Source organism: Hevea brasiliensis, chromosome 12 (assembly GCF_030052815.1).
Source record: "Hevea brasiliensis isolate MT/VB/25A 57/8 chromosome 12, ASM3005281v1, whole genome shotgun sequence".
NCBI classification, from domain to species: domain Eukaryota; kingdom Viridiplantae; phylum Streptophyta; class Magnoliopsida; order Malpighiales; family Euphorbiaceae; genus Hevea; species Hevea brasiliensis.
The window spans coordinates 85,762,816-85,778,576 of NC_079504.1; the positions used below are offsets into that span (position 1 = coordinate 85,762,816).

A 15,761-nucleotide genomic window follows, 5' to 3' on the forward strand; every position below is an offset into this window, starting at 1 on the left:
TTGGTGCGGTACTCGGTAGTACCTCAATGGCAAATTCTACTTCCCTTTCTGGTGGCAAACTAGGCAATTCTTTAGGGAATACATCTGGGAAGTCACTTACTATGGGTATGTCAGACAAGTCAAGCTTAGCTTGCCTAGTATCAACCACGTGTGCCAAATAGGCTTCACAGCCTTTTCTCATCAATTTCCTCGCAATGGTGGCTGAGATGACATTGGATAAGAAATCTGCCCTTTCACCCACAACTGTTATCTCTTCATTCTCAGAATTTTTTAGAGAAATCCTCTTCAATTTATAGTCAACTATTGCCTGATGACGTGATAGCCAATCCATGTCCAAAATCACATCAAACTCATGGAAAGGCAATTTAATTAGGTTTGCTAAGAACTCATTCCCCTGCATCCTCAATGGGCAACCTTTATACACTTTATTCACTACCACGCTGTGGCTTAGTGGATTATTGACCACAATGTATTGGTCACTTTTCTCTACTTGGATTCCCCTTTCTACGGGTAGCTTGATGCATATATATGAGTGGGTGGATCCCGGATCCACCAATGCATGTACATATGTTTTATAGAGGGGAACATACCCCTGATGACATCTGGAGCATTTTGCTTCTCCTGAGCTCTCATGGAATATGCCCTTGTAGGTGCCCTGGCCTCTGGCCTCTCAACTGACTCTGTTGCCGGCCTCTATGATGTACTAGCTGCCTCAGCCTTACCCAGCCTTCTACTCCTTAGAGCTGTAAGGGCAGGCCTATCAGCTGATGCTGGAGTAGCTATAGTAGCCCTCCTTAGACAATATCTGATCTGATGCTCTGTAGAACCACACTGAAAGCAACCCCCAGTCACTAGCCAACATTCCCCCTTATGCCACCTTTGGCAGTGTGGACACGCTGAAGAGACTGCTGGGGCTAGTCCCCTGATCACCGTCCCTGGAGAGCTGCCCACTGATGGTGTGGACTAGCCTCTTCTCAGTGTGAACTGAGATCTGGGCCTTTGGGACTGGCCCTGACCTCGTGGCTAACTAGTACTCTAGGTAGGAAGACCTCTGAACTTCTTACCAGGAGCAAAGGATGCACTGGTCTGACCCAAATCTCTCTTCTGCTGTCCCTCCCTTCTACTCTGCTCATTAATTCTAACTCTTTTTACTTTCCGTGCAGCTTCCACCAGTTTTGTAAAATCTGAAATCCCCAAAGTTGTTATCATAATCTTAATGTTATCATTCAATCCTTCTTTAAACCTTCTACATCTTTTAGCTTTCTATGGGTACTATTTCCCTTCCATACCTGCTCAGTCTGATAAATTCCCACTCATATTCTGCCACTGATAGTTGCCTCTGCCTCAGACTAATAAATTCTCTTCTTCTCTCTTTTAAATACACATTGCTAACATACTTCTTTCTAAATTCTGTAAGGAAGAATTCCTATGTTATATGATCTGGCTGCACCTCACTAGATACTGTGTCCCACCACTCATATGCATCATCTTGGAGCAGGGGCACAACACCCCCCAGGTTCTGCCCTGGGGTGCAATGGAGTTGCTTTAGTACCCTTCTGGCTCTATCCAACCAGTTTTCAGCTGCCATGAGGTCATCTTCTTTCTTTTCTAGAAAGCCCGCAGCCCTAAATTTTCTGATCTTCTCCAAATGAGACTTCTGATGTGGAGGTGGTATCGGTGGCATAACACTGGCCATTTGTCTAAAAGACTTGGCCATTTGCTGAAACATGGCCTGCAGAGGCTGTGTAGGGTGCCTCTTGTGCTGGTCGAGTAGGTTCCCCCTTGCCTCTAGCTTTCGCCATGGGTGGAGCATGACTCTCCACCTCTTCATCGACTGCTCTCTGTGAGGTTGAGTCCATATCCTAACCAAAACAATCAAAGACAAACAGATTTGCATTAATGTCACCTCAACTCTTCCAAATGCAATGCAATGATATACACTCTATCTAAACCCACAAATGCCTAAACCATGCTCTGATGCCACTAAATGTGACACCCCTCACCCGTTTACAGTGTAACCGAGCAAGGCATATCACACAGAGTGCTAGAGTATCTTATATTATTTTATTACAATTTCTAGTTCTTATATTATTGATTAAAAAGCTTTTAAGTGAAATTTATAATATTTATGTCATCCATTGAAATTTTGATTAATTCGGGATTTTCGCAAATTTTACAAAAGATCCGGTAGAGTGCCGGCTATAAATTGAAAAAACAGTTATTCGGAACCTATTAAAAACACTTGAAATATAATCATATCATCAATTTCAGTCAACCACCAACACAATTTCACAATTTCTCAATAATCTCAATATTTCAAAACTCAATTTCTTTCATATCATATTCAAGCTTAATTCATAAAGAAATACTCAGATTTTATTAATTAAAAAAATTTATAGATAATTATATCAATATATAATTACATGAGTTTATGATTTACAAAATAAAATTTGTCTATTATAAAATGTAGAATACAAAATACAAAAAGGAACCTAATTGTCCTACCAAAGATGCACTGTAATGGAGGTGACTCTGGACTCACTGCAGATCTGAATGATCACCCAGTCTGAGGTTTGCTGGGCTCTCTATCGGTGTCTCCAGTAATTACACGTGGCAAACAGTGACGTACTAAGAAATACAACTTAGTGGTGCTAATATAAAATTAAAAAAAAAACTAAATAAATAGAAATGCAGATGTTATGTTGCTATTTCATGCAAACTAAATATGACTTAATTTGGTTGCCCAAGTAACCTATATCAGTCGACTGGATTGGATAAATAGGTAAATTGGCACTGGGTACCAAGTATCTCAGGCCATCATACCATCGGTCATAACATGCCTCCCGGTGTGCAATAGAACGGCTAACAAGCCATAGTTATCATGGGGCACAAGGCCAAGTGTATCAAGCATAGTAGAATGGCCATAGACCATAATATTACAAAATGGCACTAAATGCCATAAATCACGGAATGGTATAAAATCATATGCAGTACTGCTATCAGAATCCTATTAGCATGTGAACCTATCTAAACCAATCATTCTAGGCATACTAGGGCATGTTACAAAGTTAATTGTGTAATTCATTGTATTTGATATTTAGGAGTTACATTCACCTTACTAGTCAACCAAAATGTTAACTTTTTCACAAACAATAGGTATGTTAGTTCTAATGACACCAACATACCACATTTTGAAATCTACAATTGTTGGCATTTATCGCAAATTTCATTTCAAAGCTCATTAAAGGTTATTTCAAATTTTCAGATTTCATAGCTTATATTTACTATTCCATTGTACATTTCTACAGTAGTAATTTGACTACACTATCTTCATCAAAGTTGCTCCTTATTGTGTCTTCTTTAATTCTCTTTTTGAATCACTTCATTTGAAGTTTTGTAGCTCAAATTATGCGATTTTTCCCATGGCTGGTCTGATTGGCCATTACCCAAAATTTCTAGGCAGAAATTGGTTTTGGCAGTTTTGGTATTCTGAATTTGGTGGATAATTTCATTAGGTTATGGTCAGAATTTGGGTTTATGTTCTTCATAAAAGTTGTTCTAAATTGTCTAAACTTTCCATTGACATAAAAATCAGGTCAGTTGGACATTTCTACACAAAGTTATGGCCAAATACACTGTTCATTTGGTCACTTTTACCAGTCCAAAATTGGTTACCCGAAATTGGTCAATTTTTTATGTCATCATAAGTTGGTTTTCTGGGTAGGGTCTCTTCATCACAAATGTGTTATTATGTGTCTAGTTTCACCTCCAATTGGCCTTGCACCAATTGAAGTCATACAATTCCAATTAGGGTTGGCCAAACACAATGGGCTCAAAGTCTAAAATTCTAACGCTAAGGGGTAGTATATCAATTCCTAATCCAATATCACAATTCACTCTAAACTAAGGTGTTTTGCTGGTTTTACAACCCTACAAGTGCACGGATTAATAACAAGTAATAAAGTGATAAGTAAAGTATCGTTCCCATGAAGAATATGATTAGTAACTACCAAACTACACAATGATTTTGACTGTTTAGGCTATCGAATAATGAGGAAGTGAAAGTTTTTTATTTTAAACACTAGAGTGATAAACTAAAAATGAAATAATCTATTTTGAAATAATTCCAGAATTAAGGTTTCACACTTAAATCTTACTATAGATATAATCTTATTTATTTACTAGATTGAGAATCATTTGCCTTGATGGAAATTAATCCTAAGGTATCCTAAGTCCTCTCTCAAGGCACTTAGGGTGTATTTTATGTAACTTAAACCCGACTTTTGTGGCGATCAAATTAATTAAAACCTTTTAAGGTCTTTGACCAATTTTGAAATTCCACAAAGGTAATCAGCCTATGTCTAGGTTAGAATTCCTAGGTTTAAAATCTTGGTTTTCTAACATTAATCTTCACCTTTCAGTCCTTTAATTAATATCTATAATCAATACTAAGTGGGTACCAACACATAGCATGCATTAAGATCACAAGAAATTAAATCAAGAAACAAATCTCAAATCCAATAAACAAAACTTAATGTTAATCCATAATAATGATTAGAAGCATTACTCTCCCAATTCTAGAATATGAAAACTACTCACTCATGGTGAGTTCAGTAAACATCATGATAAAAAGGTAATGACAGTAAAAAGAAATCATCTAGAAGAAATAAAACAAATAAAAAAATATATGTTTAAGGAAATGGAATGAAAGAACCGAAGAGGGTTTACAGCTTTGATCTTGTGGAACTTCGGCTGAAAAACTCCTTTTTGAAGCGAGCACTCTTTAAAACTCCTAAAAAAGTGTTGTCAAAAGATTTCTCCTCTCTTGGATGTTTTCTGCTTCTATTTATAATAGCTGTTTGAGGGTTAGGTCATTTTTTAGTCCAAAAAGCCTTAGGAGTCTGATTTGAACGTGTAAATAAGAGCAAGAATTTGGGTTAGAAAACTGGCTGCTGCATGGTACATGGTCCGTGTGTTACTACATGGCCTCGGGCTGTGTAACTTACTGGAGCGGTATTGTGGAGTCTTGCATTGGCACAGAGACTTACATGAGTCTGCGTTGGCTACACGGGCCTGGTTACACAAGTCGTGTACTTTTATTCTTAGAAAATTCTTCAAGCTTGTATCCGGCAAAGACTTATATGGGTCTCTACAGATTACACGGGTCATGTAATTAGACCCGTGTACTTTAGTTCCTCCATTGGCTCTCTAGCTTTCATCTGGCAAAAGGTTACATAGGTTTGTGGCTTTGCTTAGATAACCCATGTACTTTGTATCAGCAGCAATTCTCAGTCTTTTGACCTCTCCAAGCTTCCCTTTACACTCTTATGCTCTAGGACTTCACCAAAACACCTGAAAATACTGCAGAAATATGGAATTAAGAGCTTGACAATAGATATTACAAAAACTAATGAAATCAACTGCTATGTATGAGATTACTTACCTAAATGCCATGAGATAGTATACAAATGTGCTTAAAAATATCTATGTAATTCAAGAGTATCAAATATCCCCAAATTCAAACTTTTGCTTGTCCTCAAGCAAACCGAAACTCTGTTTTAAAATGCATTTCAGGGATAACTTAGGAATATAACTGATACACTTCAATTGTATAGATGTTTTTAAGCACATTTACATTCTATTTCATAGCATTTAGGCAAGTATTTTCATGCATAATAGTTGATTTCATTAGTTTTTGTAATTTCTATTGTAAAGCCCTTAATTCCATATTTTCTACATCATTTCAGGTGTTTGGGTGAAGCTACAGAAGTATAGGAGTGCAAGAAAAGCTTGGAGGAGTCAAGAGACAGAGAATTACTGCTGATACAAAGTACACGGGTCATGTAAACCAAGCCCCAGACCCGTGTAAACCTTTGCCAGAAGAAAGCCAAGAGAATCGATGAGAAACACAAGTACACGAGTCGTGTAATCAGACCCGTGTAATCTGCAGGGACCCATGTAAGTCTCTGCTAAGCGCAAGTTTGAAGAAACTTATGGGAACAACACTACACGGCTCGTGTAATCAGGCTCGTTTAGTTGCCACAGACTCGTGTATCTTTCTATGCCAAAACAAGATCACACGATTCTCCTCTAGCAAGTTACACGGCTTGTAACAGCCTCACTGTAGCAATATTGTATATTTTACTATTCTAGTAACCAGTGTCGGTCTGAAAAGTTAGAATGTTTGGAAAAATATTTAGACTAGAGTGAGGAGTCATAAATAACTCAAATAATAATTCAAAAAATTTAGGAAAAATTTTAGAAATAAATTACAACTAAGTTAAATGAGCCGGTGCCCTAACGATGGGTAACCCAATGGGAAGTTGTGGTCTTCGCAGCTAGGAGCCCTAAACCCGAGAGAAAATTCATAAAATAATTTTTGGGACTCTAGAGAAGAGTTATTGAGGTTTCTATGGCATTAAAATGCTAAGAAAAGGCTTAGAAAAATTTTTAGATCGGTACAAACGATTTTGGCTAAATAAGCCAAACAGAGGGTATTTTTGTCATTTCGTCTTTAGAGATGATTTTTGGCCGACTTGTCCAGTTAAGTAACTAATTATTATGATCTAAAATATAAATAAATATTGCTAAAAATTTAATTGAAAATGAGTAGAAAAGAAAAGGAAAGAAAAATGAAAGAAATTGGGAATTTTGACATCACATGATGTCATTAAGAAGGCCTCCACCTATCACAACACAACAAGCATATTTAAAATTATTAAAAAGGAGATAAAAACAAAAACAAAACAGCCATCTTCCTCATTTGTCTCTCATTGTCGGAATCTCTTATCTTTCTCTCTTCCATGAAAAAAATTTCTTCATCTCTCTTAATTTTCATTGATTTCCCTCCACAAAACCTTATATCTCCTTCATTAAAACTTGTCTAAACCACTTGGAAAGGTGTTTGGCTGCCAAGAAAGCTAAAGAAAGTGAAGGAAATTGAAGGGAGAAAATCTCTCCGTAAAGGTTAGTGCTATCTCTCTCTCTTTTTTCTTGTTTTCATGTTAGGATACAAAAAAAATCAACTAGAAATTGTGGAAAAAGAAGAAAAATATGCATGATAGGACCACTTCAAATTTTGGTAGCCAAGAGAGTGTGAGGGTTTTGATGATTTACTTACAATTAAATTTGTGTATTGATGTCAATTGATGTGTATATAAGGATTGGAGTTGGGGATTTTAGGAGTTGCATGAGATTGAGACTTTGATTAATTAGGGTTTGTGATAAATTGAGGGTTATTGTATTTTAATGCTATGTAGAGTTTCAATGGTCAATTAGTGGCCATTTGGCTGAGTATAATGAGGAATTGAAGTGAATTGTAGCTTTAAATGTGAGGTTTGGTGTGCTGCCTTGAGTGCCCTACAGGTCTAGATGAGAGTCTAGTATGTTTAGGTAGCTATAACTTGAGTTGTGTAGGTTCAATTGGTTCAAGGCCAATTGGACATGAAACCAGACATATAATGGCACAACTTTGATGAAGGAACCCTATCCAGAAACCAAACATAGTATGCCCTAAAAATTGACCGAATCCGGGTAACACACATTCTGCTTGGGCAAAATGATCAAATGAACAGTGTTCATTTATTTGGTCATAAATCAATGTAGAAATGTCCAATTAACCTGAAATTTACATCAATAAAAATCTTAGACAATTTAGGACAACTTTCATGAAGGACACAACTTCAAATTTTGATTAGAACTTAATGAAATTGCCTACCAAACTCAGGACACCAAAACTGCCAGAATAGATTCTGCCCAGAAATTCTGGGTGCTGCCCTATATGGCCAGTTATGGTATTCAGGCCATAACTTGAGCTAAAAAACTCTAATTGGAGTGATTCAAAAAGGGAATTAAAGAAGAAATAATAAGAAACAACTTTAATGAAGAAAAGTTAGCCCAGTTTCCACTGTAGAATTGTCCAATGGAACAGTAAGCTTAGGTAATCAAAACTAAAAATTTAGAAATGCATCTAGGGGACTTTAAATTGCAATTGGCAATTAATACTAACAAATGTAAAACTCAAAATGTGGGATCTTGATGTAATTAGAATTAACATATCCATTAAGTATGAAAAATTCAACATTTTGGTTGACTAGTAAGGTGAATCATAATCAAAATGATTAGCAAATTAAGATGAAGACCTAGAACCAATTCTAAGCTTAAATGCTTAGAATTGTATGAAAAATGTGGATTATGCATCTTAGTCAAAATTGTTAGAGGGAAATTAAGGCCATCAATTTGAAATCCATAAAATATTTATGGATTACTTGAAACATTAAATGTAAGTCACCTAATTGATGTGAATAGGTAGTTAGGGCTTATATGCCCATCGCAAATAGAATTCATAAATATTAGTAATTCAACTTGAAATATAAAATTTATAATTACATAAGTAGATTTTTGAATGTATAAATGAGAAAGGACAAGAAAAAGTATTTTGAGTATAATGGTACATGAACTCCATTGTTGTGAATTGAGATCCAAAATGAATGATGTAAGGAATGTATGAATTGTGATGAATGTATAAACTATACAGAATTGTGATTTAGAAATTTATACTTTTTCTAAGAACAAAATTAAAACGTTATAAATTATAATTGGAACTTATAATGAAATAATGAAATAAGAAGACATATTAATATTAATGGTACTATGTGCCCATGTATTGCCAAGATACGTGTGTCAGATTGGATAGAATTGCATGCTAATAGGGTATTGTTTCAGCAGTACTGCGAAAGGCTTTATGCCTGTATTCATGGCTTTATGCCCGTATTCATGGCTTTATACCCGCACTCATGGCTTTTATGCCCGATTATGTATTATTATGGCTTTTTAGCCATTCTGACTGCATACGTGGTTGACGTTCTGCGTCCCATGGTATGACAGCCCGAGGCACCATGGTGTCCAATGCCAACGACCCGTTATCTAGTTTAATCGGCCTGTCATAGGTTACTTGGGCAGTGAAATTTGTTAAGAATAATGTGAATTAAATGAATGAATAAGAAAGAAACTAAAATTAGTTTTAAAATTTTATTTACTATGAAATGATCCAAACACTTAGGAAATATTGAGTGAAAGGATAAAAAGACTAGCAAAATAAATATCATTTAAATAAATAATTACAACTGCATCTTTTGAAATAACATGAATAAAAATGTAATATAATAATATATTTCGTATTTTGTATATGACTGTAGTAAATTTAGGAAACAAGCAATTCCAAAGAACAATATAATATGACAAAAGATAATTAATATTAGGAATTCCATATGAAATGAAAATAATTCTTGATTACGCAAATTAAGTTTTATTTCCATCTGTATTTTGTATATATTATTTTCTTGTTATATTACTGCACTACTAAGCAGAAATGCTTAGCGCGATGGATTTGTTTCCTCGCGCAGGTACCAAAGGTAAAGCCCAGCGAATATTAAACAGAGATTTTGGAGTTATGATTTGCAGAAGTGCTAGAAGTATTCATGGTTATTTCCTCCTCAGCAATGCATGTAGAAAGGGCCCATATAAATCATCTTTTATATGTTATATAAAATGCTTAGTTATAGTATTGTAATGTAAATTATGAAAATATAATTAATTTATATATCATGTAAATATAAAATTATGTAATTTGAGCATGAATGAGATTGCATGGGTTTGAAGAGAGAATTGAAATATACAGATGATGCATGAAATGATGAGATGATTATGAGAATTATTGATGAGATTTTTGTTTTAAAATATTATTGAAATTTTCAAATAGGCGAATAATGAAACACGTCAAACGTAAATAAAATAGGAGAAACTATGTTAGTTTCTCCATCGAAAAATAATTGATATTAAATTAAATTAATTCAAATTTTTAAAGAAATAAAGTAAGATAAGTTAGGGTGCTCTGACACTGAATGTAGCACACCTTACTCGATTACACTGTAGATGGGTGAGGAGTGTTACATGACCCTACTTTGTAGGAGCCGTGTAGTGACACACAAGCCATGTACTATGCTGTAGCCAGTTTTATAACTCTAATTTCCCTTCTGTTTTTGGATAAAAATGAGACTCCTAAGGCCCTTTGGACTTAGAGCAACCTAACCCTAGAGCAACCAATATAAATAGAAAAGAAAACGTTAAAAGAGTGGAAAAAAAAAGACGACTGTCGCGGGGAGACTACTGAAGGCTGCTGCTGTCAGATTCCACATCAGTACCAAAAGAAGTTCTCCAGCTGAAGTTCCACAAGATCAAAGCTGCAAACTATCTTCGATTTTTATGTTTCATCCCCCTAGACAGATTCTTATTACTTTATTTCTTTAAATGGTTTTCTTTTTACTGTCTTTACTTTTTATCATGATGTTTGCTGAACTCACCATGAGTGAGTAGTTTCCTTATTCTGGATTTAGGAGAGTAATGCTTATAATTATTATTATGGATAAACATTAAGTTTTATTTACTAGATTTGAGATTCGTTTCTTCATTTAATTTCTTGTGATCCTAATGCATGCTAAGTGATGGTACCCACTTAGGCATGATTGTAGATGTTGATTGAAGGATTGAAAAGTGGAGGTTATCATTAGAAAATCAAGATCTTGAACCTAGGAATTCTGACCTAAACATAGGCTGATACCTTTGTGGAATCTAAAAATTGGTCAAAGAACTTAAAGGATTTTAATTAGTTTGATCACCACGAAAAGTAGGGTTTGAATTAATTAAAATACACCCTAGATGCCTTAAGAGAGGATTTAGGATAACTTAGGGCTAATTTCCATCAAAGAAAACAATCCTCAATTCAGTAAATAAACGAGATAACATCCCTAATAAGATTCAAGAGTGAAATCTTAACTCTAGGATTGTTCCAAAAATAGATTACTTTATTTTAAGTTTAATATTCTAGTGTTTAAAGTTTAACTTCATTCCCTAAATATTCGATAGCCTAGACAGTCAAAATTACTATGTAGATTGGTACTTGCTAAATAAAGGTCCTCGTGGGAACAATACTCTACTTATCACTTTAGTACTTGTTAGCAATCCGTGCACTAGTGGGGTTGTAAAACTAGGCACACAAGTTTTTAGCGCCGTTTCCGGGGACTTTTTGGTATTAGTAATATCAAGCGATAGGCAATTTAACTGATTTAGGCAATTATATTTATTATATAATTTTATTTTACTGGCTATATTTCTCTTCTTTTCTCTCAGGTGCTCAATCTGGTATATGACCAGTACAAGGCCAGAAGAAGAAATATTGGACTGTGATCTGGTGATAGACAGAACTCTAAAAGCCATCAAGAGGGAAAGGAAACATCAAGAGCACGGTCAAGGAGATCCTGAAATTCCAACCATGGGCGATAATAATGACAGACTGAGACTCTTGAGAGATTACAAAGCTCCATCTATCCAAGGATTTCAGCCCAGTGTCACTAGGCCCACAGTGGAAGCTAGCAACTTTGAATTAAAACTAGCATGGCTCCAAATGATTCAAGAAATATTGGACTGTGATCTGAAGATAGACAGAACTCTGAAAGCCATCAGGAGGGAAAGGAAACATCAAGAGCACGGTCAAGGAGATCCTGAAATTCCAACCATTGGTGATAATAATGATAGACCGAGACTCTTGAGAGATTACGGGGCTCCATCTGTCCAAGGATTTTAGGCTAGTGTCACTAGACCTACAGTGGAAGCCAATAACTTTGAATTAAAACCAGCATGGCTCTAAATGATTCAACAAACCCAATTTGCAGGTTCGCCTACAGAAGACCCACACGATCACCTCCAATGCTTTCTTGCCCTATGTGATACATTCAAGATGAATGGAGTGTCTGATCAAGCAATAAGACTCAGAGCATTCCCATTCTCCCTTCGGGACAGAGCAAGGAAGTGGTTACTTTCTCAACTAGCTGGAACATTAACTACTTGGGGGAATCTCTCTCAAGCTTTTCTAGCAAGGTATTGTCCACCTGTAAAGACTGCAAAACTAAGGCTTGAGCTCAACACCTTCAGACAAAAGGAGGGAGAATCACTTTATGATGCATGGGAAAGATATAAAGACCTATAAAGAGAATGTCCACACCATGGTATAGAAGATTGGCTATTAGTGCAAAACTTCTATAATGGGTTACTACCCTTTACAAGGAGCACAATTGATTCAGCTACAAAAGGTGATCTAATGGAGAAAACAGTGCCACAAGCACTTGAACTTTTAGAAAGGGTGGCATACCATAACTATGAGTGGTCTAATGAAAGAGGAAATGCAAGGAAAATTGCAGGGGTACTAGAAGTAGATGCCCTAAGCATGATAAATGCTGAATTTGATTAAGTCACAAAGAAACTCAAAACGATGCAAGCTAACGCAGTAGGTATAAATAGTCAACCTAAAGACAGCTATAGAGGAGGATACATGAGTTCATAATATAGCAATTTCAATGAACCCTCCTCAGAACAGATGAACTATGTAAATAATGGAGGAAACTTCAACTAGAGGCAGTCAAACAATCCATATTCAAATACTTACAACCTTGGATAGAGGAACCACCCAAATTTCTCATGGTCCAATCAGCAGAACCAGCCAATAAATAAGTAACAAGGGTACAAACCACCAACACCCCCTAGATTTCAGAACAGAGGACAAAACTTTGCACAATCATCACTACCTCCCCAACCACAATAACCTGAACCGAAAATGGCTATGGAAACCATGATGGAAGGGTTCCTAGCAGCTCAACAACAACAAACATAATTGATTAAATAGTTGACTTCCAGAGTGGACCAACTTGCTACTCACAACAAGATGCTAGAGAATCAGATTGCTCAGCAAGCAAGCTCTTCAAGTAAGGCTATTGGCAAACTGCCTATCCAATCAGAAATGAACCCAAGGGAGCATTGTAAGGCAGTTACACTGAGGAGTGGGAGAACTCTAGCACAACCAGATGTAGAACCAATAGAAAAAACCATAGAAAAATCTAAAGACCAAGCAGAGAAAAAGGAGGAACAAGCTAAGAAAGATCACGAAGAGGAAGCAAGGAAGACAAAGAAATTACCAGAACCATGCTAGCCTCCCCTACCTTTTCCTCAGAGATTTCAGAAAGCTAAATTGGATAAGCAGTTTGGGAAGTTTTTAGAAGTCTTACAAAAGCTTTATATCAACACCCCCTTCACTGAAGCACTTTCTCCGATGCCATCCTATGCCAAATTTCTTAAGGAAATTCTATCAAAGAAGAGAAAGCTAGAAGACTATGGAACAGTAGCTCTAACAGAGGAATGCAGTGCCATACTACAAAATAAATTGCCTCCAAAGTTGCAAGATCCAGGAAGTTTCTCCATACCTTGCCTCATTGGTGACAATAAAATACATAAGGCCCTTTGTGATCTTGGAGCAAGCATCAGTGTAATGCCTCTATCAATATGCAAAATGCTGGAGATCAAGGAACTGACACCAACAACAATCTCATTGCAATTGGCTGATCGATCTGTTAAATATCCTATAGGAATACTGGAGAACATTTCAATCAAAGTGGGCAAATTCTTCATTCTAGTGGATTTTGTTGTCCTCAAGATGGAAGAAGATATTGAAATTCCTATCATCTTAGGAAGACCATTCTTGGCAACTACCAGAGCCATCATAGTGAAGGAACGGGAGCGTGAAAAAATACAAGTTTATGCTATTGAATTCAAAATTTTCACCTAGGGTTACATGCATCATGCAAGATTTATTTTTGTCTATTTGATTTCAATGATAAACAACATATTAAAACTCTTTTAATATGTTTTTTGGATCTGTATTTGCCATTTAAGATTTTAAAATTAATCAGATTAATTTTAGAACCCTAGATTAAATCAAGAACAAACACACTAACCTCTTGATGCACTGCAGTGTATTTACGCATTTGAGATGCGTCTTCAGGACACCAGATGTTGTCCCTCTAGCTTGTCCACACCAAGAATACCTATGGCAGCCCTTGAACAGCTTCTAAAGCTTTTTCTATTACTTAGAAAATCAAGTTCTGCCTTTTAAAAGATTAAAGATATAAACAGGACACTAGAAACGATTTCTAATATTTTTAATTCAAGAGATTGATGGCTAATCTCTTTGAATTGATGTGAGATGAAGAAGAAGAGATGGAGAGCCTCAAAATGGCATGACAAAGGAGGAGTGGCTGCTGGTTTTCTTATTTTTAATTCATAACAACACTTACATAGCTAGGTCAACACATTAAACCCTTGCCACATGTCACCCTCTGATTGTTTCTAGGTTTAATTGACCCAATCACACTGTGCCAAGTGTCAAACCTATATTTAATCTTAATTTTAATCATCTTACATGATTAAAAGACATTTGGCAAGCTTATGTGTAATGCCATGTGTCACCATCTCATGATGCCACATGTCACCCTGTGAAATGACCAAAATGCCCCTGTGTCTTAATTTTGAGTTCTCAACTCAAGATAATTATTTCTCTTCTTCTAATCAATTTATATCAAATATAAATCAATTAATTAATCTTTATTAATTAAATTCATATTTAAACACTTTAAATATAAATTTAACTTATACTATACATCCAATAATTTAGATTTGGTTTCAAGTCATGCTAGGGACTTTGCAATCTAATTGCAAACTAAACCTATTTAATTAATCAATTAAACTCTTTAATTAATTAATTAAATCATATTTAATTAGGTGATAACTTGTGTATGTGTGTGACTTACTAGGCTCATCACTAATTGGCAATGAGATATGATATCAACTCTTAATATCATCAGAACTCTTTCTTACTATAAATGATTTCTCTAAACCATTTTATGCACCTCATAGACCATGGTTAACACCTAGCATAGCATGCCATGGCCACCCAATTAGTAATAAGGTTTACCTTAAATGAACCTATAATCATATGTTACCATGCACTGGAATCTCTCTGTTACAAAATCCCAACTCAAGCTGGAGTCATGGTTTATGTCAAACTCCATTTGCTATGAATATTATGTTCTCTTTTAATTCCAGTTCTTGATTAAAAAGATTTTCTCATCAGAAACTCTTTTCTAATTAAATCTATCTGTCCTGGCCAGGAACTTGAAACATCAAGAACAATTAAATGAACATAGGATTTTATCTCTATTTACTTAGAGGAACAGATTCCATCTTGATCAACACCTACCTCCATATATAACTAATAGGAGCCAACACATGCCCATATACCCATACACAGTACAAGTATGAAAGCAGTATCAAACTCAAACCACCTATATACAAGATAACTATGCTATCTCAGGTCTAAAGATTATATGCATCGATATGATTTATGACAAAACATTGACAAGAGTAAACTCCATGTGCTTGTCATAAGTGTCACTGGTTCGGCCTACTTATCATTTATAAGTGCCTATCATGTTTGTCATATGGCATGAGACTCACCATTCCATCTTATTTATATCTCATATAAATAACTTAGAAACAAACATGAATACAATCTTTCTGGATAAGTCATGTCCTTATTATGAAGTATCCTCGATTGTGAACCTATTTATGATACTTTGTACTAGAAATACTATCACTCATATTCTTAACAACTTAAGAATAGAATTTCTAACAAAATATCAATGGACCTTTTCTATTACACATAAATATATTATGTAAACGGAAGAGTGGAATTGCTTTTTATTAATAAAAATATGTACAAGATACATATTAAATAATATGCTCTAGGGCATACTACTAACACATAGATGTCAAAAATGGGCGACTAACTCTCAAAGTAGGAGAAGAAGAAGTGGAGT

The 15,761-nt window shown here is 35.5% G+C and overlaps 1 non-coding gene across 1 annotated transcript; it reads right to left on the reverse strand.

The window, feature by feature from the left end:
* Positions 1–11,959: 11,959 nt before the first annotated feature.
* LOC131171551 (small nucleolar RNA R71) lies at positions 11,960–12,066 on the reverse strand. Its single transcript, XR_009142211.1, has one exon. It is a non-coding gene; the product is annotated as a small nucleolar RNA R71 (small nucleolar RNA).
* Positions 12,067–15,761: the final 3,695 nt, after the last annotated feature.